The 24,683-nt window shown below is 40.9% G+C and overlaps 1 pseudogene; it reads right to left on the bottom strand.

The window, feature by feature from the left end:
- Window positions 1-1,346: 1,346 nt before the first annotated feature.
- On the bottom strand, window positions 1,347-1,796 carry LOC147747757 (cytochrome b5 pseudogene; annotated as a pseudogene).
- Window positions 1,797-24,683: the final 22,887 nt, after the last annotated feature.

Below are 24,683 nucleotides of genomic sequence, written 5' to 3'. Positions count from 1 at the left end.
GCAGGTCGCGGACGGGCGCAACGGGCTTGCCTTAGTATCCATAGTGTCTACTGGGAATATGGGCTTCTGTACACTGAGGGCCGGGACCCCAAACCAAGGACAGCCAGGAGTGGTGGTTGCCAGGTATACAGAGAGTTTATTCTGACCTAAGCCCATGACATCCCCCAAGCTGGACATCTGAGACAAGTAGGTTGCCTATTTCTATTGGCCCTAGATGTCTGAAAAAGTGCAATAGTTTTGTCTCTCCTGTGTCACCTGTCAAGCCAGGGGCACAACCAAAGGCTCCCTCAATTCCACTTCCAGTGGTTGGGATTCCTTTGACATGGTAGGGATTGACATTGTTGGCCCCCTTTACCCTAAAACTGCATCTGGGAACAGATTCCTTCTAGTGGTAGTGGACCATGCCTCTAGGTGCCCAGAGGCAATTTTCCTTAGGACTGTCACTGCCATTGTAGCGGCAAGGGCCCATCTTACTATCTTCACCAGGATAGGGTTTCCTAAAGAGGTAGTCTCTGATAGAGAAACAAATTTAATGTCTACATACCTAAAATCTTGGTGGGATGAATATGGTGCGGACTACCAGTTCACCACTCCAATCACCCTTGGATAAGTGGTTTAGTTGAAATTCAACAAAACCATGAAAAGCATGATAATGGGTCTCCCTGAAAAACTCAGAAGGAGATGGGATGTCCTGTTGTTTGCCTACAGAGAGGTACCACAAAAAAGGGTTGGAGTCAGCCCTTTTGAACTTTTGTTTGGCCACCCTGTAAGGGGTCTTCTTGGTGTGGTAAGGAAAGGGTGGGAGAAACCTCTCCAATAATCCAAACATGTGTTACGGCATTGTTAAAAGAGGCAGAAAGTACATTTTCTTTGCTTGATACACAGGAAGAAGGTCAAATGGAAGGGGGAAAATCAATGATAATTTCAGCCACGTTCAAAACATTCTGAAGCTCAAAAAGTATTTGGCAAGCATCTTGATACACCTCTGTGAGAGTACAGAATAAGCAGCATATTGGAGATCGACATTTATAAGAACAATAGCATGATAGAGCATTCATGAGGGAAGTGGATAGAAAGTTCTACACATAACGGATGACAGCTTGAGGAATGTGTAGCAAGAAGAGTGCCTTGTTGAACAGATTAAAAAGGAGTAGGTGTACACTGAAGGGAAGTAGATTCACTGACCACAGTCTGCTCAATGGCCACGACTGGTGCCATCAATTAAGTGTCAGGCACAGAATGAGCACTTATTTTATGTTGGACATATTGAATAAACAGTAACCAGCTGATTCCCATCCTCTTTTGCACACTTTGAATTGTTGGCCAATTTACAGCACTAGAGAGAGACGGTGTAAAAGGCAGGTTCAGGACGATTTGCTCTTCAGAGTATAATAGCGGTACATGACTCCTAAGAGCAGCACTGCGATGGCAGGGATGAACCAGTTGGACCAATAGCTGGAAGCACTGGATGACGTGCTCATGAGAACATTCTTTGAGCCTTTCCCCATATGGTCAATCGGATGGACCTCTCCTATAAACTACTGCTTCAGCATTTCTCTAGCATCTATGGAATGATAAACATCTTCAAAGCTGTCTGTGGCATCCCCACCAGCCTGCTCAAATAGCACCTCTTCGCCACCTGAGTTCCCCGCCACAAAGTGTGTCACGTCGTACACACGATTGTGGATGAGCAGCCAGACCTCCTTAGATATGCTGCGTTTATTAACCTCTTCAAGAGTAAAGTATTTGGCTTGACACTCTGGGGATGCCTCCTTTCCAGGCACTTCCTTTGCCATGTTGTTGCTGACCAAGAAGGGCTTGTCAAACCTGTACACTCCGCACCACGCCCCAAACACCCCATGCCGATTGAAATCCACACCATTCTGAACACATTCAGCTTCCTTACTCCAGCCCTCTAAGGCTTGCAACGCAAAGTGGTATCTCTCAAAGAGCCCAAACAGGACAAATCGTACAATGTACTGGGCCTGCGTTTAAGCATGACTGAGGACATGAGGAGAGCAAACAAACATTTGAAGGTCAGCCAGGAGCTTACCAAGCACTGGTATGAACAGAAGTCAGTACTGGTTGAGTACGAATCAGGTTAGTTGGTGTGGGGTTGGTGCTTTTGGCTCCCAGGGCCCTCCAGAACAAGTGTACTTGGCCCTATCCCATTCTGGAGAGGAAAGGGGAAGTCACTGATTTTGTAGACTGAGGCACCCCTGGATTCCTCACCAAGTTCTCTATGTAAATCGCCTAAAGCCACACCAAGACAGAGCTGACATGCCCATGCTCACTGATGGAGGCCAAGAGGAGGAAATTGAACCGCTTCCTGACCTACTGTCAATCAATCCACAAGATGGTGCAGTAGAGGGTATTGTCTTATCAGCCTCTCTGACTGACCAACCGCAAGCTGACTGCAGGCAAGTCCTAAGTCAGTTAGCTGGGCTCTTTTCTTTGACCGCTGGTCAGTCAACATGGTGTACCCATGATGTGGACACTGGTGACAGCATCCCTATCAAAAATAAATAAACAGACTGATCAAGTCAAAGCTTGCATTAAGACTGTGGCCAGCAAGATGTTAATAGAGCTGGGGGTGATTGAACCTTCTGACAGTTCCTGAGCTAGCCCAATAAGACTGATCCCCAAACCTCACTCAAAAGGTAGAAAAACAGAGATGAGGTACTTTGTGGTTTATAGGGGTTTAAATGCAGTCACTAAAACTGATTCACACCTCATTCCAAGAGCAGATGAGCTCATTGACAGGCTGGATTCCGCAAAATATCGAAGTACTTTTGATTTAGCATCAGGTTACTGGCAGATTGGACTCACCCAGGCAGCAAAAGAGAGGTCACCATTTTCAACCCCAGAGGGCAATTTCCAATTTAAAGTGATGCCCTTTTATCTGAAAAATGCACCTGCCACTTTCCAAAGGTTTGTGAATAGTGTTCCCTCATGCTGGACAACTTTAGTGCAACATATCTAGATGATATAGCTGTCTTTAGTTTCACACAGGAGGATCACCTAGTCCACATGAAGAAAGTTATTCAGGCCCTACATCAGGCAGGCCTTATTATAAAGGCCAGTAGGTGCCAGATAGGGCAGAGTTCGGCTGGGTACTTGGGCCACCATGTAGGTGAAGGCCAAGTCCCACCCTCTAACCCAAGTTCCAGACTATTCTGGAGTGGGAGGCTGTAGAAATGTGCCCTTTTGGATAGTCACCCCCCTACACTTTTTGCTCTAGTACACCGGCGCCTGCTAACCAGGTCCTAGTGCCAGTACTCTTTCCCTCAATGGTAACATACATTGGTACACCCAATTGGCAAGGTTTTTCAGCCTCCATTATAAGTCCCTAGTATATGGTACCAGTGGCACCCAGGGCAAGGATGCTAAAGGGGTCACCTATGCTGCAGCGCTATTTGTGCCACCCTGAGTGATCTGAGTAAAAGTAAAGTCTGCAGGTCTGCCATCGCCGCCCGCATGAGCAACTTTCCTGCTCTAGATCGACCCTGCACACACCAATTGGGACTGGGACTCCCTTACTGCCCTTGATATAAGTAATATGCAACAACAATTGGGTCTGTGGGGAGTTGTATTTCTTTCACATAAAACATTAATTATTACACAAATATTTTATGTAAGTCAGATGACTCAATCATGCTTTGATATAGACCATAAATTATATGACAAGGACAACCAAAATTAAGAATTGTATGGTATATTAATATTCATATATCATAAAGTGCTGGTATGGATAATAAATCACAATGAATTACATAATAACACAGGACTGTTAAGGGCCATAAACATTGAAAGAACAAGGACTGGAGACATATACCAAAAAAAGAAAATACATTCAGATCATAGACTTAAAACATACACCAATTACAATGACACATAAACTATTTGTTTTCAGGGTATCCCGTTGGAACAGATGCCTGTCCAGGCAAGTTTCCTGTCTATATTTACAAGTGGGACTAGCTTGTTAGGTTTGCGGGAATACCAGAGAATATCCTTGATGTTTTGACTCTTATGTGTGCAATTTACAATCATCACATCGGGTCTTCATCAGGACTGGGCCAAAATAACAGCCAGTAGTGACAATTAGTAGTAGCTTCTATATTTCTTTGCAGAATCGCATCTTCAATGAGTTGTTGAATAATCCACTAAGGAACTAACCTGAAGAAACTGGGAAACAATCTACCAGGGAGTATACAGCAAGCTCATAGAGTAGCTCTAAGATGAATCAGTGATTTTGGAGATCCTATTAGGATTCTCTGACGGAAGAGAATGAATCCTCTCTCCTTCAATGCTGGAGCAGTCAATAGAAAGCTGCCAAACCTACCAAGCTAGTCCCACTTGTAAATATAGAAAGGACACTTCTGGATCTGGACGGACTCCTTGGGCAAGGTAAAATTGTTCTGACTGTCGAGACATGGTGTAGGGTTCAGCAAGACCTTAACTCCAAGTGGGTTCCGTGGAACTCACACTGCAAGTGACCGAGTGTCAGATAGTGTTTTCTCCATTTACCGCAGTGATAAATTTTGACAGTGCTGCAAAGTATTGATTTTATTCTCACTGTAAAATCTATAACTTCAGGTATACAAAATGTACTTACTTCATTTTGGTGTCTACATTTATATAAAAATTAGCTCTATTTTTATAAATGGGAGTTGGATTTCTTTCGAGTTGAGTCAATTACTTATCATCCATGTTGGTACTCTGAAATGCTTAACAAATGTACCTCTAAGTAAGACTGACTTCTCTTTTCCACTCTACTATGAATGAGCCAAGAATTACTTTGCTCGAATCTGAGGTCCATCTTTGGGTATTTTGTTAATCTTACATGGTAAGACCTCTCAGCCATACCACATAATATTTCCACCTTGTTACATTGCTGTTACAGCAGTGGGACCTAGAGTTTGTGTTTTGCAGTACCACATGGCTTTAAGTATTTTTTTTGTATGGAGAAATCCTCAATTGTCTTGAGACAACAGTAAAATTGTTTCAGATTTGTGAAAATCGAGTTTAATGGGAATTGCTAGGGCCCTGTGTAGACCCCCATTCCAGTAGCACTGTAAAAGTTCAAGTGTTCTAGAAAGTTAGTCAAAGTTGTATAAGTTTCATGTACATTTTTAATAAGGTCCTCAGATAAAGTAGCACACAACCGAGGATAGACAGCATTGTGATATGCCCATTTTCTCCTCTTTTAAGACAAACGATTTAAGCACTGTGCAAGACTAGTGCCATTAGCTTCAGTCATACAGCCAAAAAGGAGGAGCTTGAGAATGTCCTCAGCTTCTATGGGGAAGAAAAGGATAAGGAGAGTCACACCTCTGAAGGTGAGCCTGAGGAGGATGAGAGTGAATGCCTAGCACAAATGGACAATGGGAAGACAGTGAACACCTTGACACTGTATCCTTCCCTAGACTCCCCTAACCAGTGGAAAGTGACCGAGCTCTCTCTTGTATCACCTCTACTGGTAGGGTGGTAGGAACTCTTGAGGACAAGTTTGCCCAAATCTCCCCAGAAGAGAGAAAACCTGAACTCGAAGAGAGGTGACTAGACCTTGAGGTACGAAGAGTTAAGTTGGGCCTAGTTCCCAAAGATGGCTACAGAAAATCAAATAGGGAAAAAGGGGAGTCTTTTGACCCTATTATCCCCAAAGAGATTGTCCCCAAGTACAATCATGGAGACAACATTGATAAATGATAAATGGTTTGTAAGTTTGGAGAGGGCTTGCAAAATGATCGGTCGCCAACACGGGGGCTCTCTACTTTGGGAGTCATTTTCAGTGAAGGAAAGAGACATACTTCTGACCTTTAATAAGGATCTGGCTGAATACTATCAACACCTGAAGGAGACTCTCATAGAAGGGTTTGGACCCACCACAGAGGAGAACAGAGTCAAGTTTAGCGAAACCAAAAAGTCCAAAACCAAACTTAGGTAGAGTTTGCTGACTCCTTAGTCAAGGTGCAAGAAGGCTGGGTGAAAGGCAATGGGGTGGACACTTATGGACTGTATAATCTATTAATGAAAGAACACATTTTAATTAACTGTACCACAGAGCTATTACAACAGCATTTGGTGGATTCTGAGTTGTCCTCTCCCAGAGAGCTGGGAAGAAAAGCAGATAAATGGGTCTGATTCAGGGTATCCCAGAAAAAGACCCAAGGTGAGGGTGACCCCAAGAAGGGTACACAGACTTCCCAACAGCGGAAAGAGGTAAGCACTGACAAGGATAAAAATGAGTTCTCCAAAGGCCCCCCAAAAAGGCTTCTGAGGAGGGTGGGTCCCAAGATGCTTCCCAGTCCAAAGGAAAGGGGTATCAAGGTAAAAATTAGGATCCCAGGAAGGCTGGGATGTGCTGTGTCAATAAAGTGTTGGGAGGAACCCTTTATGGAGAAAGGGAATTGGTCTATGTATGAGTAAAAATACAGAGAATTCCCTTTTCCTTTTTTGTTGAATATTGAGACATTTGTCTCAAAAAAGACCTTGGTTCAAGAAAATATGCAACAAGGGCTTTTAGAGTTGCGACCAGATTAACACATTTACATATTTGTAGTGTTGTAATATTTCAACTATTAACATCAGGCATCAAGAATAACAATGAGAGTGGAGAAACACGAGGATAAATTATATCTCTGTTTTAATTTGTTAATTATTACATGTATTGAAGTTTAAAAAATCAAATTTATTCATAAAAAAACATTTCATATAAAAAAAACAGTTCATGAAGCAAAAGGATTATATTTCGACGCGGCGTTTCGGTGATAAAGGTCGTCACCTTCTTCAGGACACTTTTTTCATTAAAAAGCAGTCTAGTTTTGCTGCTGGCTATTCGCTTTGGTCAATCGGCGATATAGACTTTTGCAGTTGATTTTTGCAGTTTGTTTAACCTGTATTCTGGATTAATTTCCTTATCATAAACCGTTGTTGATACCTCTTCCATTTGTCTCCCTTCATGTGATTCTTTAATTATCACTTATTTTTAATTTTTTTATTTTATTATTTTCGATGGAACGGCAGTCCGTACTTGGGTTTAACTTAAAGTTTTTGGGGAAAAATTTGGTTTCTAGCTGTTTCACCAGCTGGTACAAAAGCTTCATTCAAGGGATGTTGCAGAGCACCTTAATTCAATTTGGTTTGCTCCTTCATTGTCAAATAAACGAACCGTCCGCATCGGGCTGTGGTAGGATGCGGACGGTTCGTCAACATGTGTGTCAACCGCTAAACTAAAAAATTGTGCAAGCACATGTTAACCGGAAAGCAGTACAACGTGTAAACAATGTGTATTCAAAGGACTGAGGCAAGCAGGGGTATTTAAACCGCTGCCGCTAGCACTTGAGGCTTCGTTGGTTCCTGCACTTACCTGTCTCGAGTATCCTCCGTCGTCCGTTCCTCGTCCTCTCCTTCTTCCTTGTTCCCTTGGCGTCCTCTTCTGGCTTCCCTTCTCCCTGGAGCTGTCTTTTCTCCGGCGCGCAGGCAGTGGAGATGAGTTCTTCTCCTTCCTGATTCCTATTACCACATTTCCCGCAAGAAACCAGCAAAAAAGACAATCAATAAAACAATGGTAACCCAAGTTAATTCGTCAACCGCAGTGAGTGAAATTCTCATTTATTTAATGGATAAAAGCATTTCTGGACAAAGAGACTGTTCATAAGACTTTTGGAACTCTACATATTTATTTACCTTTTGTATACGCTAAAGACAATCACGGTGTAATCTACGGTGTATTTCCAACTGTACTATCAAGAAAACTGGGACACTCAGAATTGTACAATTACGAGAAGGCTATCTCGAACTATTGAAAAAATCACAGATTCTGTGAAGATATACAGAACACTTTGTGCTTATGTTATTTGTCTTTTAGTTATTTTGAATATCATTAGCATCGTGTTATTCAGCCAGCGAGCATATTAATGCAGAGTTATATTTAACATCTCTGAGTAAAGAAAACAGGTATAGGATGTTGTAAAGGTGCATATTTATAAACATTCAGGAGAAGTCTATGATAACAGTAGAATAATATGTGTGTTGAAATGTTTATTCAGATACAAAGGGAAAAAGACTCTGAGAGATACCAGACTCAGAGAGATACCAGAAGTCCCAAGTGAATAATTACCGATCTTTCATGTTTAGCCACAAACTGTATTAGGTAGGAAGTACCAAGGTTCCAATCATTAAGTGATGATTATATGTTGATGTTGGTTAATGCAATAGAAAGCTCACAATTACATTGTTTCTTTTAGTAGAGCACCTAGACGGTAGAACTCCAAAGGCACTGAATTCAACTCAAAACCTGACGGTTGAGAACCTAGACACTATCAGACATCCAACAGAAGAATTCTTGCCATAAGCAAAGACACCTGGAAGCTTTGTTTCTCCTCTCTCTCTTGTCACCCCAATCCCCCCCCCCCCCCGGAGGCTCTCAGATTGACAGTGCATGTTCATTCTGTACTGTCACACTCCTAGTTTCCAGAGGAATTGGGGAATAATCCTCGCCAAGGTTGAAGAATCTGGAGAGCAGGTGAGTGCCATCTAACACTATGAGTGTAATCAGCCAGGGCACAAGAAGGGTGATGCAGCCAGGGCACAAGAAGGGTGATGCAATATGCATCAAGAAGTCCCCCAATGGTGGAAAATCGAAGGAACTCGCTAGTGTTGAACTGGGAGTGGAAGTGTACTCTGGATGGCCAGACCATACACTGAGGCTACTTTAGTTTCCCTGAGTGGGGTATACATTAAAACCTTGACAGGCTTACCTCCAAGCTTCAGACAAAGGCCAATAATCAATGGGAGTAAAGTAGAGGCTCTGATGGATACAGGGTCCAGTGTCACCATGGTGGAAGTCAGACTGGTTTCCCCAGACCAAATAATCCTTGGTGTTAATTACGAATGCTGACATTGGGAATACGCTTCATCCGTTGGCTTTGGTGAACTTAGAGTAGGGAGGAGTTACTAGCCCAAACAAGGTGGTTATTTCTCCTGCCATACCAGTAGAGTATCTGTTAGGCAATGATCTGGAGACGTATGCATGGGCAGAAGTAGAGAAGAGGGTTCTTGCAGAAATGCTGGGTCTCCCTGAGTGGGTGTGTATGACATCTAGGTCACAGACTTCATGAAAGGGAAGTCAAGAGGACCTAGAGCCTGAAACTTTGGCCCAAGATGTTAGACACAATAGAAAGGGCAAGAAGACTGGTAACACTGCTTCTAAGAGGTGTCCTACCCTTGAGGGCAATGGCAGCATGCTGCCAGGCAAGAATAGGGAGATGTCAGTTTATTGGGAGGATGGGCTCCTTTATGCTGAGGCCAAGGACCCAAAACCAAGGGCATCCAGGAGAGTAGTGGTCCCCCAATTATACAGAGAGTTCATCTTAACTTTAGCCCATGACATCCCTCTTGCTGGGCATCTGGGACAAACAAAACCTGGGTCAGGTTAATTAGCCATTTTTATTGGCCCCAGACACCTGAGAAAGGAAAGGATTTTGTTGTTCCTGTGTGACTGTCAAGCTATCTTGGCATGACAGGCACATAACCAAAGGCTCCCTTAATCCCACTTCCAGTGGTTGGGACTCCCTTTGAGAGGGTAGGGATTGACATGGTTGGTCCCCTTGGTCCTCCTACTGCATCTAGAAATAGATTTATTCTAGTGGTAGTGGACCATGACACTAGGTATCCTGAGGCAATTCCCCTCAGGACTGCATCCGCCCCTGCAGTAACAAAGGCATTCCCTGGAATCTTCACCAGGGTTGGGTTTCCAAAAGAGGTTATCTCTGATAGAGGAACAAATCTCATTTCTGCATACCTAAAAGCTATGTGGGATGAATGTGGTGTAAGTTACAAATTCACTACCCCCTATCACCCGCAGACTAATGGCTTGGTGGAGTGATTCAACACGTCCATTAAGGGCATATTCATGGGTCTCCCAGACAAACTCAGAAGGAGATGGGATGCCTAGTTACAATGCCTCTTGTTTGCATACAGAGAAATGCCTCAGAAGTGGGTTAGCTTTAGCCCCTTTGAACTTCTGCTTGTCCACCCTGAAAGGGGTCCTCTAAGTTCAGCAAGGGAAAGTTGGGAGAAGCCTCTCAAACAACCAAAACAAGACATTGTGGACTATGTGTTAAGCCTGCGTTCACGTATGGCTGAGTACATGAAGAAAGCAAACAAAAATCTGCAGGCCAGCCAGGAACTTGTTCCATTCTGGTTTGACCAAAAGTCATCATTGGTTGAGTAACAACTAGGTCAATTGGTATGGGTGTTGGAGTCTGTGGCTCCCTGGACCCTCCAAGATAAGTGGACTTGGACCTACCCTATTTTGGAGAAAAAGAGTGAAGTCACCTACCTGGTGGACTCGGGCACCCCCAGGAGTCCTTACTAAGTACTCCTTGTAAATCACCTGAAGCCACATCAAGACAAGGCTGACATGACCTTGTCGATGGTCACTGACGCAGGACAGGAGTAGAAAAGTGAACCGCTCCCTAACCGGTTATCAACCAACCCACACAATGGTATAGTAGAGGGTGAGGATAAAGTCCTGTCTGACACTCTCACTGTACAGCAGCAGACTGAGTGCAGTCAAGTCCTCAGCCAGTTTGTGGAGCTCTTCTTTTTGACCCCTGGAGAGACAACCTGGTGTAGCCAGGACATGGACACTGGGGAAAGCCTCCCTGTCAAGAACAAGATTTATTGACTGTCTGACCAAGTCAAATCATGCATCAAAGCTGAAGTAAGCAAGATGCTGGAGCTTGGAGTGATTGAACCTTCTGGCAGTCCCTGGGCCACCCCAGTCGTACTGGTCCCTAAACCTCACACAAAAGGTGGGAAGCCTGAGATGAGAACCAGGGAGCCAAGGAAAGACCTGCATTCTGTACCCCAGAGGGACACTATCAATTTAAAGTAATGCTTATTGGACAAAAAAATGCACCTACCACTTTTCAAGGGTTAGTGAATTGAGTTCTGTCAGGCCTGGATGATTTTAGTGCAGCGTATCTGGATGATATTGCTATCTTTAGCTCCAACAAGGAGGATCATCTGTTTCACCTGAGAGACGTTTTGTAGCCCCTTCTTTGGGTATTTATTTTATTTTTGCGTTTTTTATAGTGTGAACTTGACTTGAAGGTATTAGAGCTGTTTACAATGTTTGCCCATAATCTTTACAAGTAAAGCATATGAGGCGAGGTCGGCATGTTAGGCACACAAAGGTAAAAAATCCCTAATATATAGTAGGAATACACAATAGATGGAAAAGTTCATAGGAAGCGATGGCGGGTTGTTTCAGAGGTAGGCGGAATAGGTGTGTAGTACTTTCCAGCCAGAGGTAACAAAGTTACAGCTCTGAGATGGGGGAAGGGGGAAGTGAGTCTCAAGAAGTTGATAATTTTAGTAGGGAACGTTCAAGTATTTGTTAAGGGGAAATAATTTGAGGCTGTGTTAATATTACATGTTAAGGCCTCCCAGCTATACCACATAATATTTCCACCTTGCTACAGGGGCTCCCAGAACCCAGTCCCAAGTCATAGTATTCCTTAGCTTGGCTGAGTAGCACAGGAGGTTTGTGAAGGGGTATGGGTCTATTTATTTGTTATATTTGCAGAGTTTTATATAGCGCACACATGAACCATTGAGGGTATCAGAGCGCTATACATATAGCAGTGCAATCATACATGAAGGGAAAAAACGCACAATGGAATAATCAAACAACAATACAGGTATAGTATAAACAAAGAACCTGATAGAGTCATGAAGCCTAGGTGATTTCAGATGAGCTACTGGAGAAATCTATTCAAAAGGAGCGTTTTAAATTATTTTTTGAAGGAACTCGTTGAGGGATTTGTCCTGATTTCTGGAGGAAGATCATTCCATATTGTGGCCCCAACCACTGAACTTGCCTCCAAAACGTAGCCTAAGAGGTTCATAAGGACCACAGGATGCCAAAAGGCTTTTGACACCCTTAAAGAGGCTCTGTGCTTAGCACCTGCTTCTGAACAAAGGATTAGAGCAGTGTTATCACAAACAAATGATGAGGGCCAGGATCAACCAACTGCCTTTATTAGCATTTGACTCCTAGTCTGAGCAGCGTTGGAGTGCCGTTAAAAGGGCAGCATTTCCTGTGGTTTGGTCTCGGAAGAAGCTGAGAACATACCTGTTTAGGACTCACTTCAAGATTCAAACCGATCATAGGCCACTCAGATGACTGATGCAGATGAGAAGAGAGAGCCCCAAATTGGTGAAGTGGTCCATTTCTCTAAAGGGTATGGATTTTCAGTGTTGCTGACCATGCCAATGCAGATGGCCTTTCTAGGTTTTCCCACTTAAATGAAGAGAACTACCAGTGGATAGCTTAGTTGTTCATCAATTTTTGTCTTTTTGGGGGGAGGGTCATGTAAGCCCTATTTGTATTGTCAAACCCGCCACATGCATTTTACCCCAATGCTGATGGTTATGACTCTGAAAGTGCACTGGAGCCTGCTGTCCAGGACCCTGTACCAGTGCTCTCTCCCTAAAACAGATTTGTGTAAATTGGTAACCTCAATTGGCAAAAGACTTTAGCCCCCTTATAAGTACCTAGTATATGGTAACATGCTGTATTAAAGGGGTCACCGGGGACTGAAACACTGTTTGTGCCACCCTGAGTGACCCAAACAAACTACTGACAGCAGGCCTACCATTGCAGATTGCAGAAGCAGTGTAAACTGCTTGAACTTGACTTTCATAATATATGCCTGTCATCCCGAAAGAAGGCCTCCTAAAGCCTGGGAGGCAGGGTGCATTATATTAAAGGGGTGGACATGTAAGTGCAAGCTTATTTGTACCTATAGTGGCCTTTAACATTAAAGTACACTATAAGTGATAGACGGTCAATATAATAACATGGGCTGTCACCCAGTCAAACCCTGGTTGGCATTTAAATATGTCATGTTTGGTACAGTGTTGAATTTGTAATAGAAATAAGTGCAGAGGCCACTTCTGCTTGCATCGCCCATTGCCGCTGTCAGCGCTGCCAATTACAGTATCACAGCAGCTACTAACCATCAGACTCATAAAAGAATGACAATTCTGACTGTTCCAGGACCCCAAAGCTATAAGAATGACTTTGGCAGCATGCATTAGTCAATTTTTCTTTTTGTGTTTAAATTTTTTATTTAATAGAAAATAGGTAAAAGCAATGAATTGTTGATAAATACATAAGAAATATTATAGGAATAAGAAAAACATGAAATACATATTAATAATGATAAATATGGACAAATAATTAGAATATATAGGGAATCATATTATATATAAACATTTAAATTGATAAATAGGTAAATAGATAAATAGCAGAAATATGAATAAGAAATTGGTATTGCATATATAATTAATAAATAGGAGACAAGTACTTTATAGGAGATAGTTATATTGATAAGTTTAGGACGTAAACGTTTCGAGAATAATATAAACTTAGTATTGAAAAGGAAATGAAAAAGAAAATAAGAGAAAGGTGGAAAACTTGAAGAATAATATGAAAGAATAGTGTGAAAGAATAGAGCCAGAGTAAAGAAGGGGAAGGATAAAGAGAAGAAAAATAATGGGAGGGGAGGTAGAGAAAGCTTAATATATAAGGATGCAAAATAGTGAATTCATTAATTTGGTTGTTTGCATTAGGAGAGATACTGGAGTTAGCAGTATCATCAATTTCATCTTTTAAAAAAGGAGACCAAGTCTGGAGAAAAATATCAACTTGATCCTGGATGTTATAGATTGTGCTTTCATGTAAAGCCGTCTGAATCATTACCACCAGCCATTCTTCCTGTGAGGGTGGGGATGGTGACTTCCAATGGCGCAAAATACAAAGTTTAGCTGTAGGGGATTAATTTGTGGTCTGGAAAGCTTTGGAAAACAACGGATATCATGCAAAAGAATGGTGGCAGATGTAAAGGGTAAATATAATGACATTGTGGAATGTAAGGTTTTACCAACAAAGATCCAAAAAGACTGGGTTTTTGGGCATTCGCAAATGAAATGGGTTATATCACAACCACAGGCGGAACATCTCCAGCAATTAGTGTGGGAAATTAGTCCAGCTTTATGTAATTTAATCGGTGACCAGTGCCAGTCATGAAGAATTTTAAATAGACAAAATGTAAGCCTTGCTTCACGGACTCCTTTATATAATCCCTTCAATATCTGCTACCATTCAGAAGCTGTATAGGAAGTAGATAAACTGGATTGCCATTTTTTTTGAAGAGTATGAGAGAGGGTTTGTGAAAATTGAGGAAGCGTAAAGGTTTTATAAAGGCTAGAAGTCACTCCTTTATGCTTCCCCTACAAATTTAGGTAAGATAATATTGGAGATATTTGGAGCAACCAAGGGGGAGATCCCAAATGTTCATTCAAACAGAGATGAAGTTGAGAATGTTTAGAGGTATGTTGTGCCGGAAGAGCTTTGAAATCACTATCATGAAGAAGTTGATCGGGGAGTAGATGCCAGCTGCTTGCCATAATGGCCTAGATAAAGTGCGTGATCTGTGTTCACTTGTTTATATAGGATTGTTTTAAAAAAAAAATTCTATAATTGTCCACTCTTCGGTGGCTTGGATGAATTGATTTTAACCATGTTTTAGATTGTAACCCGTTCGGGAGGTAATAAATTTTATGTTTGAATCCGGACATTTTCTGTTCACTTAGTGTTATTAATTTTTCACATTCATTCTGTCTATTTGTCTACTTAGTACTGCCCTGCTTTAGTTACCATTTCAGCAACTACCTTGTTCATAGGTTTCCAAAGTACCTAGTTCTCTATGTTTATGCTTGAGGATATCTGATCTAAAACTACTAAAACAGGGTCTCTTATCCTTTTCTAGATAAAGTGCGACCATTGATACGGATAGCTGAATTATTCCACAGGGGAGCCTTATCATGAATATGTGAGTTTGAGTCCAATAAACGTTGACCTCTTTGCTAAGATTTGTGCATGACTAGTGCCACTACCATATAAAAGAGAAAGACCTGAATCCATGGATAATAGATGATGCTCAATGGAAACCCATTGCGGAATATCTTTAGTTCCTGGCAAAAAATAAGAGAATTGAGAGATGTGTAAAGCAAGGGAAAAGTGTTCGATAGATGGAAGACCCATACCTGGATATAACCGATGGGCCTTTAATTTTGCCATATCAAGGCGTGGTCTGGCAGAACCCCATATAAAGGTCTTGATATTGGAATCTAATGATCTAAGGGTAGCTAGAGGGATCTGGAGGGGAAGCATGCCTAAAATATAAATGAAGCGCGGAAGAGTGACCATTTTGATAGCTTGAACTCTACCCCAAAGAGATAGTCCTAGAGTTTTGCATTTGTCAAAGTCCCTCTGCATTTGAGAAAATGGAGGAGCCAAGTTGTCTGCAACTATGTTTTCCAAGTCCTTATTGACTAAAATTCCTAGAAATTTGAGATGTGAAGACTGCCAATGAAAAGGAAATCCATTAACCGCTGCCTTTGTAGTGCCAGCAGAAATGGGTAAGGCTTCACTTTTTTCCCCAATTTATTTTATAACCTGATAAGGAGGAAAAATCATTAATAATTTGAAGGAGGGATGGGAGAGATTGAGAAAGATTAGTAAGAGTAAGAAGGATATCATCTGCATATAAGTATTTTTTAGAATGTCCAATTGGAAGGGGGCACCTATGATTTCATCAGATTAACGGATTGAAGCAGCAAGTGGCTCCATTATTAAAAGAAAAAGAAGGGGGTATAATGGGCAACTCTGGCGCGTTCCTCACCGAATTGGGAATGCGTAAGACAAAAAACCATCACAATTCACCTGGGCTGAGGGATTATCATATAATAAGCATACTTTAGTTTTGAATTGATCACCTAATCCAAATCGTTGCATTGCAGTAAAAAGGTATTCCCACTCAATGCGGTGAAATGCTTTTTCTGCATCAAGCAAAAAGGCCGAGGCACCTTCTGGAAGATGTTGAGCAGACCACAATGTATGGGCCAATGTACGGAGATGATTCCAAGAGGAACGCCCTGGGACAAAGCCCACTTGAGCATGATGTATTAAGGAGGGTAGGACTTTGCTGAGTTGAGACGCTAGGATGCTGGCTAATAATTTGATATCACAATTTAATAAAGAAATGGGACAAAAACTACTGCATAAGAGAGGGTCCTTGCTAGGTTTAGGTAATACGGCTATAACTGCCTTATTATAAAGAGATCCCAGTGATGATTCTTTCTCTGCCTCAAGAAATGTAGCATGCAGAGTATCAATAATATTATGTCCTGCCCATCTATAAAATTCAGCAGTGAGTCCATCCTCCTCAGGAGCTTTATGATAAGGCAGAGCAGTGATGGCATTAGAGATCTCATCTCTTGTAATTTCACCATCATGTAGAGCTCTACCATCATGAGAAAGAGGAGGAAGATTCACCTGTGCTAGAAAAGAGAACATCTTATCTAGGTCTATTTGGCTGCCTGGAGTATATAGGGAATGACAGAAGGAGGCAAATTCATTAACTATATACTGGGGTCTTGTGAGTATATCACCTTGAGTTGACCGAATAGCTGGGATGTCCATGCTGCCTCTCTTTGAAGTAATTGTGTAGCTATCAACCCCCCCAGCCTTCTCCCCTTGTTTGTAATGTCGCCCCTTCATTTTTTGTAGAGCATATTCAGCTTTAGAAGTAAAGAGACTATTTAGGGACATGCGTGCTCATTCTAATAATTTGCGATTCTGCAAGGTAAGAGCTAATGTATATAGGGGAGAATAAGATTGAATATCTCATTCCAATTCTGCTTGCTTTGCAATATTCTGCTTATTAGCAAGCGCTGCATCACACATTAACTGACCCCCAATAGTGGCTTTAGCAGCCGCCCATACTGTCCTGCTGGAAGTGACAGAGCACTGATTAATAGAGAGATAATCTTGGAGATGGGATTGCAGTTGAAGTTTGCCCTTGGTTGTCCTGTGCCGCTGAATGCTCATACGCCATGGTTTACACCCTGGTCGAAATAGACCCAGATTTAGAGATAAAAGGATAGGAGAGTGATCAGACAAGGCTGCCTCTAGGCTATGAGACTCTGTGACCAACTGGACCGCTCTTTGTGATACCAGAAAATAATCTAAGCAGGAAAAGGTGCCATGCGAGGGAGAAAAGAACGTATACTCTGTGTCTTGTGGATGACTAAGATGCCAATTATCAACCAAACCATTATCCGAGAGTATATAATTTAAGATAGCTCTATCCGCTGCATTTACTTTATCAAACGGGCCTGTTTTATCTAGGATAGGATCTCATACTGAATTTCAATCTCCACCAATAAGGTATTTTGAGGCGTCAATCTTTGTGAGAAGACAATTCAATTGAAGGAAAAATGACTTTTTAGTGCTAGTCGGAGGATAAATTGATCCCATGCAAATGTAAGAATTCCCAATATGCAACTTAGCGAATACATATCGGCGATCAGGATCCGACCAGGTCTTAGAGATCGTGACTGGGAGTGATTTACGAATAAGGATTGCAACTCCACATTTGCGGACAGGGCTAGTATCTGCAGGTTCCGTTTTGTGAATGCTGCTGTGAATGAACTTCCCCACCCAATCTCTGCAGAGTTTGTCACATTCAATCGCATCAGGGTGTGTTTCCTGTAGCAAAGCTATGTCTACATGTTTGGACTGGAGATAAGAAAGTACTTTCTTCCTTTTAATGAAATGATTCAGGCCATGGACATTGCACTTGATGGTAGATAGTGGGGAAGTGCCTGCGCTGCTGAAATACGGTCAAAAGGGATTACAAATTCAGGAATCAATGTATTAAGCAAAGTAAGAGAAATAATACATTAATGGGAATACAGTGGGAGGGAATAGGGCAGGACGGGAAGGTACAGGGGTACTCTGGCTCATATGTAATAGAAAAGTGTAAGATAATAAGAGTTTTATATAAAGATAAAAAGTTTAGTATTCAAGGCAAAGATTATTAACTTGTGGAAAAGAAATGTGATAGAAAAACAGAAGAGAAACAATATAATACCTACAAAATATCGTATATAACAATAAGAGTTGATATAAGAAAAGTAAATGAAAGTTCCTATTGAAATATATTAAGAAGGTCAAACTATTGTATGGAATCAGTATACCTCTAACTATGCACCGCGGGTCTGGGGTCACTAGAGCACCACCAAGGGTAGGAACAACTTCAAGAGAATAAAACCATGACTATAAAGGGTGAAAGTTAGTAAATATTTAAAAAGATGTGATCCCAAAGACCCATGAATGTAAAATATTGGCATTAAAACACGTATAAAATTGTCAATACATTCATAGAAATTCAAGATATTGAAACATATTATAATAAATGTATAACTTTAAATAGTATATGTTATAATAAGACATAACGTTTAATTATATAAGCTTAAATACAATTTTATAGTAAAAAGTGAAGTATATATGCAATTAATAATGATAAACATATCTGCTATAGAGTGAAACAGACCTTATTAAAGCTTATTACTCAAAAGAGGTAATTTTAAGAATGAACGCAATTTACCTCTAAGCATGGTGGGTAAAATAGTAAATATATTCATGGATATTTTGTGCCCCCAATGTTATAAAAATCATATAATTTGAACTCATTGTAGATCTTATACAATAAGTATATTAATTAATCCTAAATAGAGTATAAGTGTAGGTGATTTATAAATATGAATATAATCAAAGATATAATAACAATTGACTTACCTATCCTAGAACCTAAAGAAAATCATATTGGTGTAATTTAAACCACTGTAAATCTTATGCAATAAAATACTAATAAATCCTGAATATAATACAAGTATAGAAGTAACTATAGGTACTGATATGAACAGAGATAGAATAGTGGTATAGATAGGGATCTTGGTTTGGATTGACCTTAAAGGTGAAGTAGGTCACAGCAGCTACTGCTTCCCAGTCTAGGTGCGTCACCTATCAGGACTGGTGTAAGATTGGAACTAGAGTTACACATCAACCTAGACGCCGACCAGGATTTCCGTTGGGTGAACTCAGCAATTAAATTAGCAGTCCCCCTGAAAAAGACCACCTCTAGGAGGAAAAACCCCTCACAACCATGGTTCTCCGATAAACTGAAGGTGCTAAAATAAAACTGCAGAAGGGCAGAATGGAAATGGAGGACCGATTACGATCAACGGACGAAAGATGAAAACAGAAACTCCCTAGCAACTTATAAAAAACTAATCCTAGAAGAAAAAAGCTACTTTTTTATACGAAAAATAAATGAGGCCAAAAACTCCAGCAAGGAACTATTTACCACGGTAAAAAAATTAACAAACCTCAATACTAATAAACAGATAGACGGTAGCACTGAACTATGCAACAGTTTAGGTCAATTCTTTGTAGACAAAGTCAATTCGGTCTATGAGTCTTTTAAAACGACCGACAAGTCTGCAACCCCACAGTCACGCATAGAACCCAAACAGGGATTGTCCACCAAAATCTCCAATCCGGGGTTTCACTCAGGGCCCCAATCTGTTGAACAGATTAAACAGGTGGTAATGACTACTAGGTCTGGGGGCCTAACGAACCCGAGTCCACCTAAGGTGATGCACTTGTTCCCAGATCTACTGTGCGGCCAACTAGCCCTGGTTTTTACAAAGATAATTAATTCTAGCTGTTTTCCAGATGCCTGGAAAATGGCCTTAGTCCTCCTGCTATTAAAGAAACCAAATTTGGATCCTCAGAATCGCGGGAATTACAGACCAATTTCGAGAATCTCTTTCAGCAAAAGTACTGGAAAAATTATTGAACAAGCAATTGTCAACATTTTTAACCTCTGTAAATGCCCTAGATCACTCACAATATGGGTTCTGAGAGGAACATGAAACTGAAACAGCTCTGCTCATGGCATTGGAGGAACTCAGGAGTGTACTAGATGTTGGAGGGAAGGCCACCTTGATTCTTTTAGATCTCTCGGCAGCCTTCGACACTGTAAACCATGATACACTCCTGACCCGACAAGTCGAAGTTGGAGTTCATGAGACAGTACTCAAGTTGCTATCCGCATATTTAACCAACAGAACTTTTACAGTTATATTAGGAGAGGCTACATCCAAACCCTTTAACTCACCTTGCCGCGTACCACAGGGGTCTTCCTTAAGCCCTACCCTTCTTAATATTTATGTGGCCCCACTAGCAGCTATAATAAGGAACTGTGATTTTTTACCAGTCTCCTATGCAGATGACACCCAAATAGTGGTATCAGTCTCAAACAACTTAGAAGAGACTGCAGGCAGATTTAAGAATTGCATGAGACAGATTAATCACTGGATGCAGAGTAACTGCCTAAAACTAAACGGTGATAGAACCAAAATCATGCTGCTTGGGACAGCCATAAATGTCTGGCCCGCTAAATGGTGGCCAGACAGCCTAGGTGACTGCCCGACCACAGTAACCAAAGTTAGGAATCTAGGAGTGTTACTGGATAACAAACTATCTTTTGACGCCCAGACAAACAAACTGTATTCCACAGTATGGTAGCCTCCTCAAAATGATAAAAAAAACAACTGCCATTTATTTCCCAAGATTCCTGTAAAACATTAGTAACAGTACTGGCCTTACCTAGGCTGGATTATGGGAATTCCCTGTATGCTGGTATACAAAGCCAATATCTAGCAAAACTACAGCGCCTACAGAACGCTGGTGCTGGACATTCCGAGATTTGAGCCAGTCGCCCACAAATTAGGAGCCCTCCATTGGCTACCTATTGAAAAGAGGATAAAGTTTAGGTCAGTTTGTCTGGCCTATAAAGCCCTCCATGGGTCAGGATCCCATTTTCTAAAAACACATTTCAAACAATATGAGCCTTCCAGAAGCCTGAGCTCGAGCCAGGCAAAGTTGATTCAGGTTCCCAAATTCTAGCAAGTTAGGTGGGGGGGAGAAGTTTCCTACTCCAGGCAGCTAAGACCTGGAACCTTCTCCCTATTACAACCAAAAACAGCCGATCTCTACTCGCATTCATGAAAGAGGTAAAAACCTGGCTTTTTAGTTCTTAGGTAGAACACTATTCTTCGGCAGTCCTTGACTTTACATCTACTCAGCGCCAAAACGCCCATGGGCAATCGTGTGCTTTATAAAGTCGCAAAGCAAATCAAATCAAATCTTATCTGTCTAGAGCCTAAAGAAATTCATGAAAGTATGGTATGATAGGATAAAGTTTTAGTAAGAAGAAGATAACATCAGAGCCTATTCTCTATCTGAGGAAGATTTCAGAGGGGATCGAGATTTGTTCCTATGGCGATCTTGTGTGAAAGTAGAGACTGTCTGTAAAGCAGAAGCTTCGTCCTCATAGGTAAGGATTGATCTCTCAATGTCTCTGCCACAATGAAGAACTTCGCTGGTGCTGCGGTGTCGATTGTCGGAAGGCTGTTGAGAGGATTTAGAACTTGAGATAGACTGATCAGCAGGAGGATGTTGTTCGTCCATATCTTGAAGTGAAATAGTATCCAGAAAATGTTGGAGATCTTCAGGGTTATAGAAATCTTTTGATTCACCATTTTGGTGATACAGAAATGAGCAGGGTCAAATCAACCATATTTTATGTCCACCTTCCTAAGTTGTGGTCTCATAGATAGAAATGCTTTTCTCCTTTCATTTGTTTCTTTTGAGAAGTCAGCAGCCATGCCAATTCAATTCATCTTCATTTTGGTTTAAAAAACCATAAAAGATATACAATAACAATTTAAACATCAAATATTAAAACATTTCCAAGGTATCGCTAGACACTTGAATAAATACAGTTAAAATGTAAACTTCTTAAGTAGATAAAACGTGTTGAGGAGTAGCAACAAATACCATTGTATATAGCCAAGAACTAATAATCTCTGACCATCATCTTTTTAAGTAAATTACTTAAATAGTAGTCAATACAAAAAGTGCAAATGCTTAAAGTGCAATATATATAGTTGGTGAGACATTCTGCTAATAATCTTTTGTATCTTAAAGTGCAAATGCAAACTATTATAGTAACCATATTACTAAAATGGAAAGTAAAATACTGGTTCAAAGCTGATACAATAACAGTATTCCAGATGTTGTACACTAACATTTTAAACCTTCCTTTGCTCTTGTTAAACCTACATCAAACAAATATCTACTAACACTAAAAACAACCTTTTGAGAGGTATCAGTTTTCAGTAATCTTGCTGCCTTGTGGCATGACCTAATACCTAATAGCTGACAAATGGGTTTGATCCATTTCTTTCTAGACTTTACGTAAACTGGGCAGAAAAATAATAAATGTAAGTTATTTTCTCTTGCACCTGATAGGCATAGGGCGCACCATTCAGTATTTTCTTCCCTTGCTTGTGAGCCCATTTCGATATGTTTGAGTTTATTTGTAAAATGCCACATCAAAATGTCATATATAATGTCTTTGCTAGCAGTGGCTGCACCTCGTCCAAGAAAGGTTCGAAGCGCCAAATTTGTTTCATTAGAAGGAACTGTGTTGTTAATGTTCTAATTGCTGAATTATGTAAGACACTATCTTGGATATAGGCCCAAAAAGTTGATTTCAGTATTTTTTTAGAAACCATAGAAAATTGTGCAGGTTCCTCCCAGAAGTGCTTCAATCCTAATTTGGTAAACCAAAAGCAAACATGCTTAAGTCACGTCAACCCTGTACCATGGTTAAGCCTTAAAATTTCCTCTAGCCCCTCTTTATAATGTACGAGCTCTTCTGTTGACCACAGTCACACCCAGAACAATTATGGTCTTAAAATTGTCTGGTGATACATACGGCATACATTTAGGTCCATTACAATAGGTATTAGTGGTGTGCACATTTGAAGGCATAGAATGTTCCATGAAAAACATATTTTCTCCTACCATAATTGTATTATTTCTTGAGGGTCCCCACCGTTCTGCTTTTCTCTAGTTCTGTTTTAGTGTCCAAGGTTATGCCTAAATAATTACAATTTTGCACATATTCTAGCTTCTGTTTTTTAACAGTTAAATTCTTTTTAAAGGACTTGTGCGGATTAACTGCCATATATTTTGTTTTGCTAGAGTTTATTTCCAATCCCTTAGTCTCACAGTATGCACCAAAGGTATGTATTAAACATTGTAAGCCTTTAGGAATTTGGGATATTAGAATGGTATCATCTGCGAATAAAAGGGCAGGTACTGGCACCCCACCTAACTTGGGAGAATCATGTTCGCAGCACAATAAATATTCTGGAATGTAATTTGCATACAGTGAAAATAAGGTGGGCGCCAGCACACATCCCTGCCTTACACCTCTGTTTTCTCTCTGACCCCATCTAACCTTTGCAAAGTTATCCTCATGCAATCTTATAATTTGCATTATTATTTCCCCCGTTACCCCTAGATTTTTTAAGGATTTCCAGAGGAGATTTCTAGGGATGAGGTCGAAGGCGGCCTTTAAGTCGACAAAGGCGAAGTACAGATGACTCTTCTTAAAAACTGTGTATTTCCAATTCATGCAAAGGAATATAAAAACCTGGTTAATTGTGCTAGTTTTGACTCTAAAACCTGCCTGATATTTTGATAAAATATTATTCTCCTCAATCCAAACATTTAATTTTGTTAAAATTAGTCGAGCATATATTTTTTGTAAAACATCTATTAAACTGATCGGTCGATAGTAGGAAGGGTCTTGATGGTTACCTTTTTTTAAATTGTTGTAATTTCAGCCCCTTTCCATGATTCCGGTATTGCTGCATCTGCGGCGACTGAATTACATAAAAATTAATATAAGTGCCCCAAACCTCTTTATCATGCCTTAGTAAGTCTCTTGGTATCTTATCGGGGCCTGGAGCTTTTCCCGGTTTTACTGCATCCATAGCTAACAGTGTGTCTTCCAAACTAAAATGTAAAGGGGCTATGGTTGGGTGTGTTACATAGTCTTGCATTTCAAATTCGGTATCGCTCGTGGGTATTGAATAAAGACAGGAGAAATGGCAGACCCATGTTTTAACATCTAAAAAACGGTCCTTGCTACATCTCCCTGATTTATTTCCTTTAGATATCAGTCGCCAAAAGCTAGAATGATCCTTTGCTTTGGCTGCACTTATCAAATCAGTTCAAATGTTATCATTCCATTTTTTCTTAGTTTGTATTAGTAACTAGCAGCCAGTCCCGACGTTGTCCGGGTATGAATTGCTGCCGGCCAGTAGTATATTGTTTTGTAGGATTTCGTTTTCATAGCATTTCTTATCTGTGACAGGCCTGTGAAACGCTCCGATTCACAGTGCACTGCTGATGCACTTAAGAGTGCACAGTCAGTAATGTGTGAACTCGAGTTTCCCTACTTTATTTTTCCTTTCAATATTATATAGCGCAAACTCGACAACATGGCATGAGCACAATTTACATTACAGAAGAACACATTCATTTGTGGTAGGCACGGGGAGGCAAAGCGATTTGCCTGGAATCACAGGATGTTGAGCTGATGCCGAGATTCGAACGTAGCTCCCCAGCTCTAAAGTTTGCAATTCTGGAACTTCTGGCAGGAGGTGTGTTTAAAAGTGTATGTCGGTGCTGGCCATTAATGAGAGAGACCTGTGCATTTTTCAAATGGGTGGTGAAAAAATATGAGTATGTTGTTGGAGATGTGGGCGGCCGCCTTGCCACCAATGTACTTACCGGGGGAGGTATAGTCCCTTTCTTGCTATTTCCATGGATGCGG

The sequence above is a fragment of the Lissotriton vulgaris genome, chromosome 1_1 (genome assembly GCF_964263255.1).
Source record: "Lissotriton vulgaris chromosome 1_1, aLisVul1.2, whole genome shotgun sequence".
In the NCBI taxonomy this organism is placed as follows: domain Eukaryota; kingdom Metazoa; phylum Chordata; class Amphibia; order Caudata; family Salamandridae; genus Lissotriton; species Lissotriton vulgaris.
Note: the sequence above shows the minus strand (reverse complement) of the source record. Positions and strands in the feature narration are given on the sequence as shown.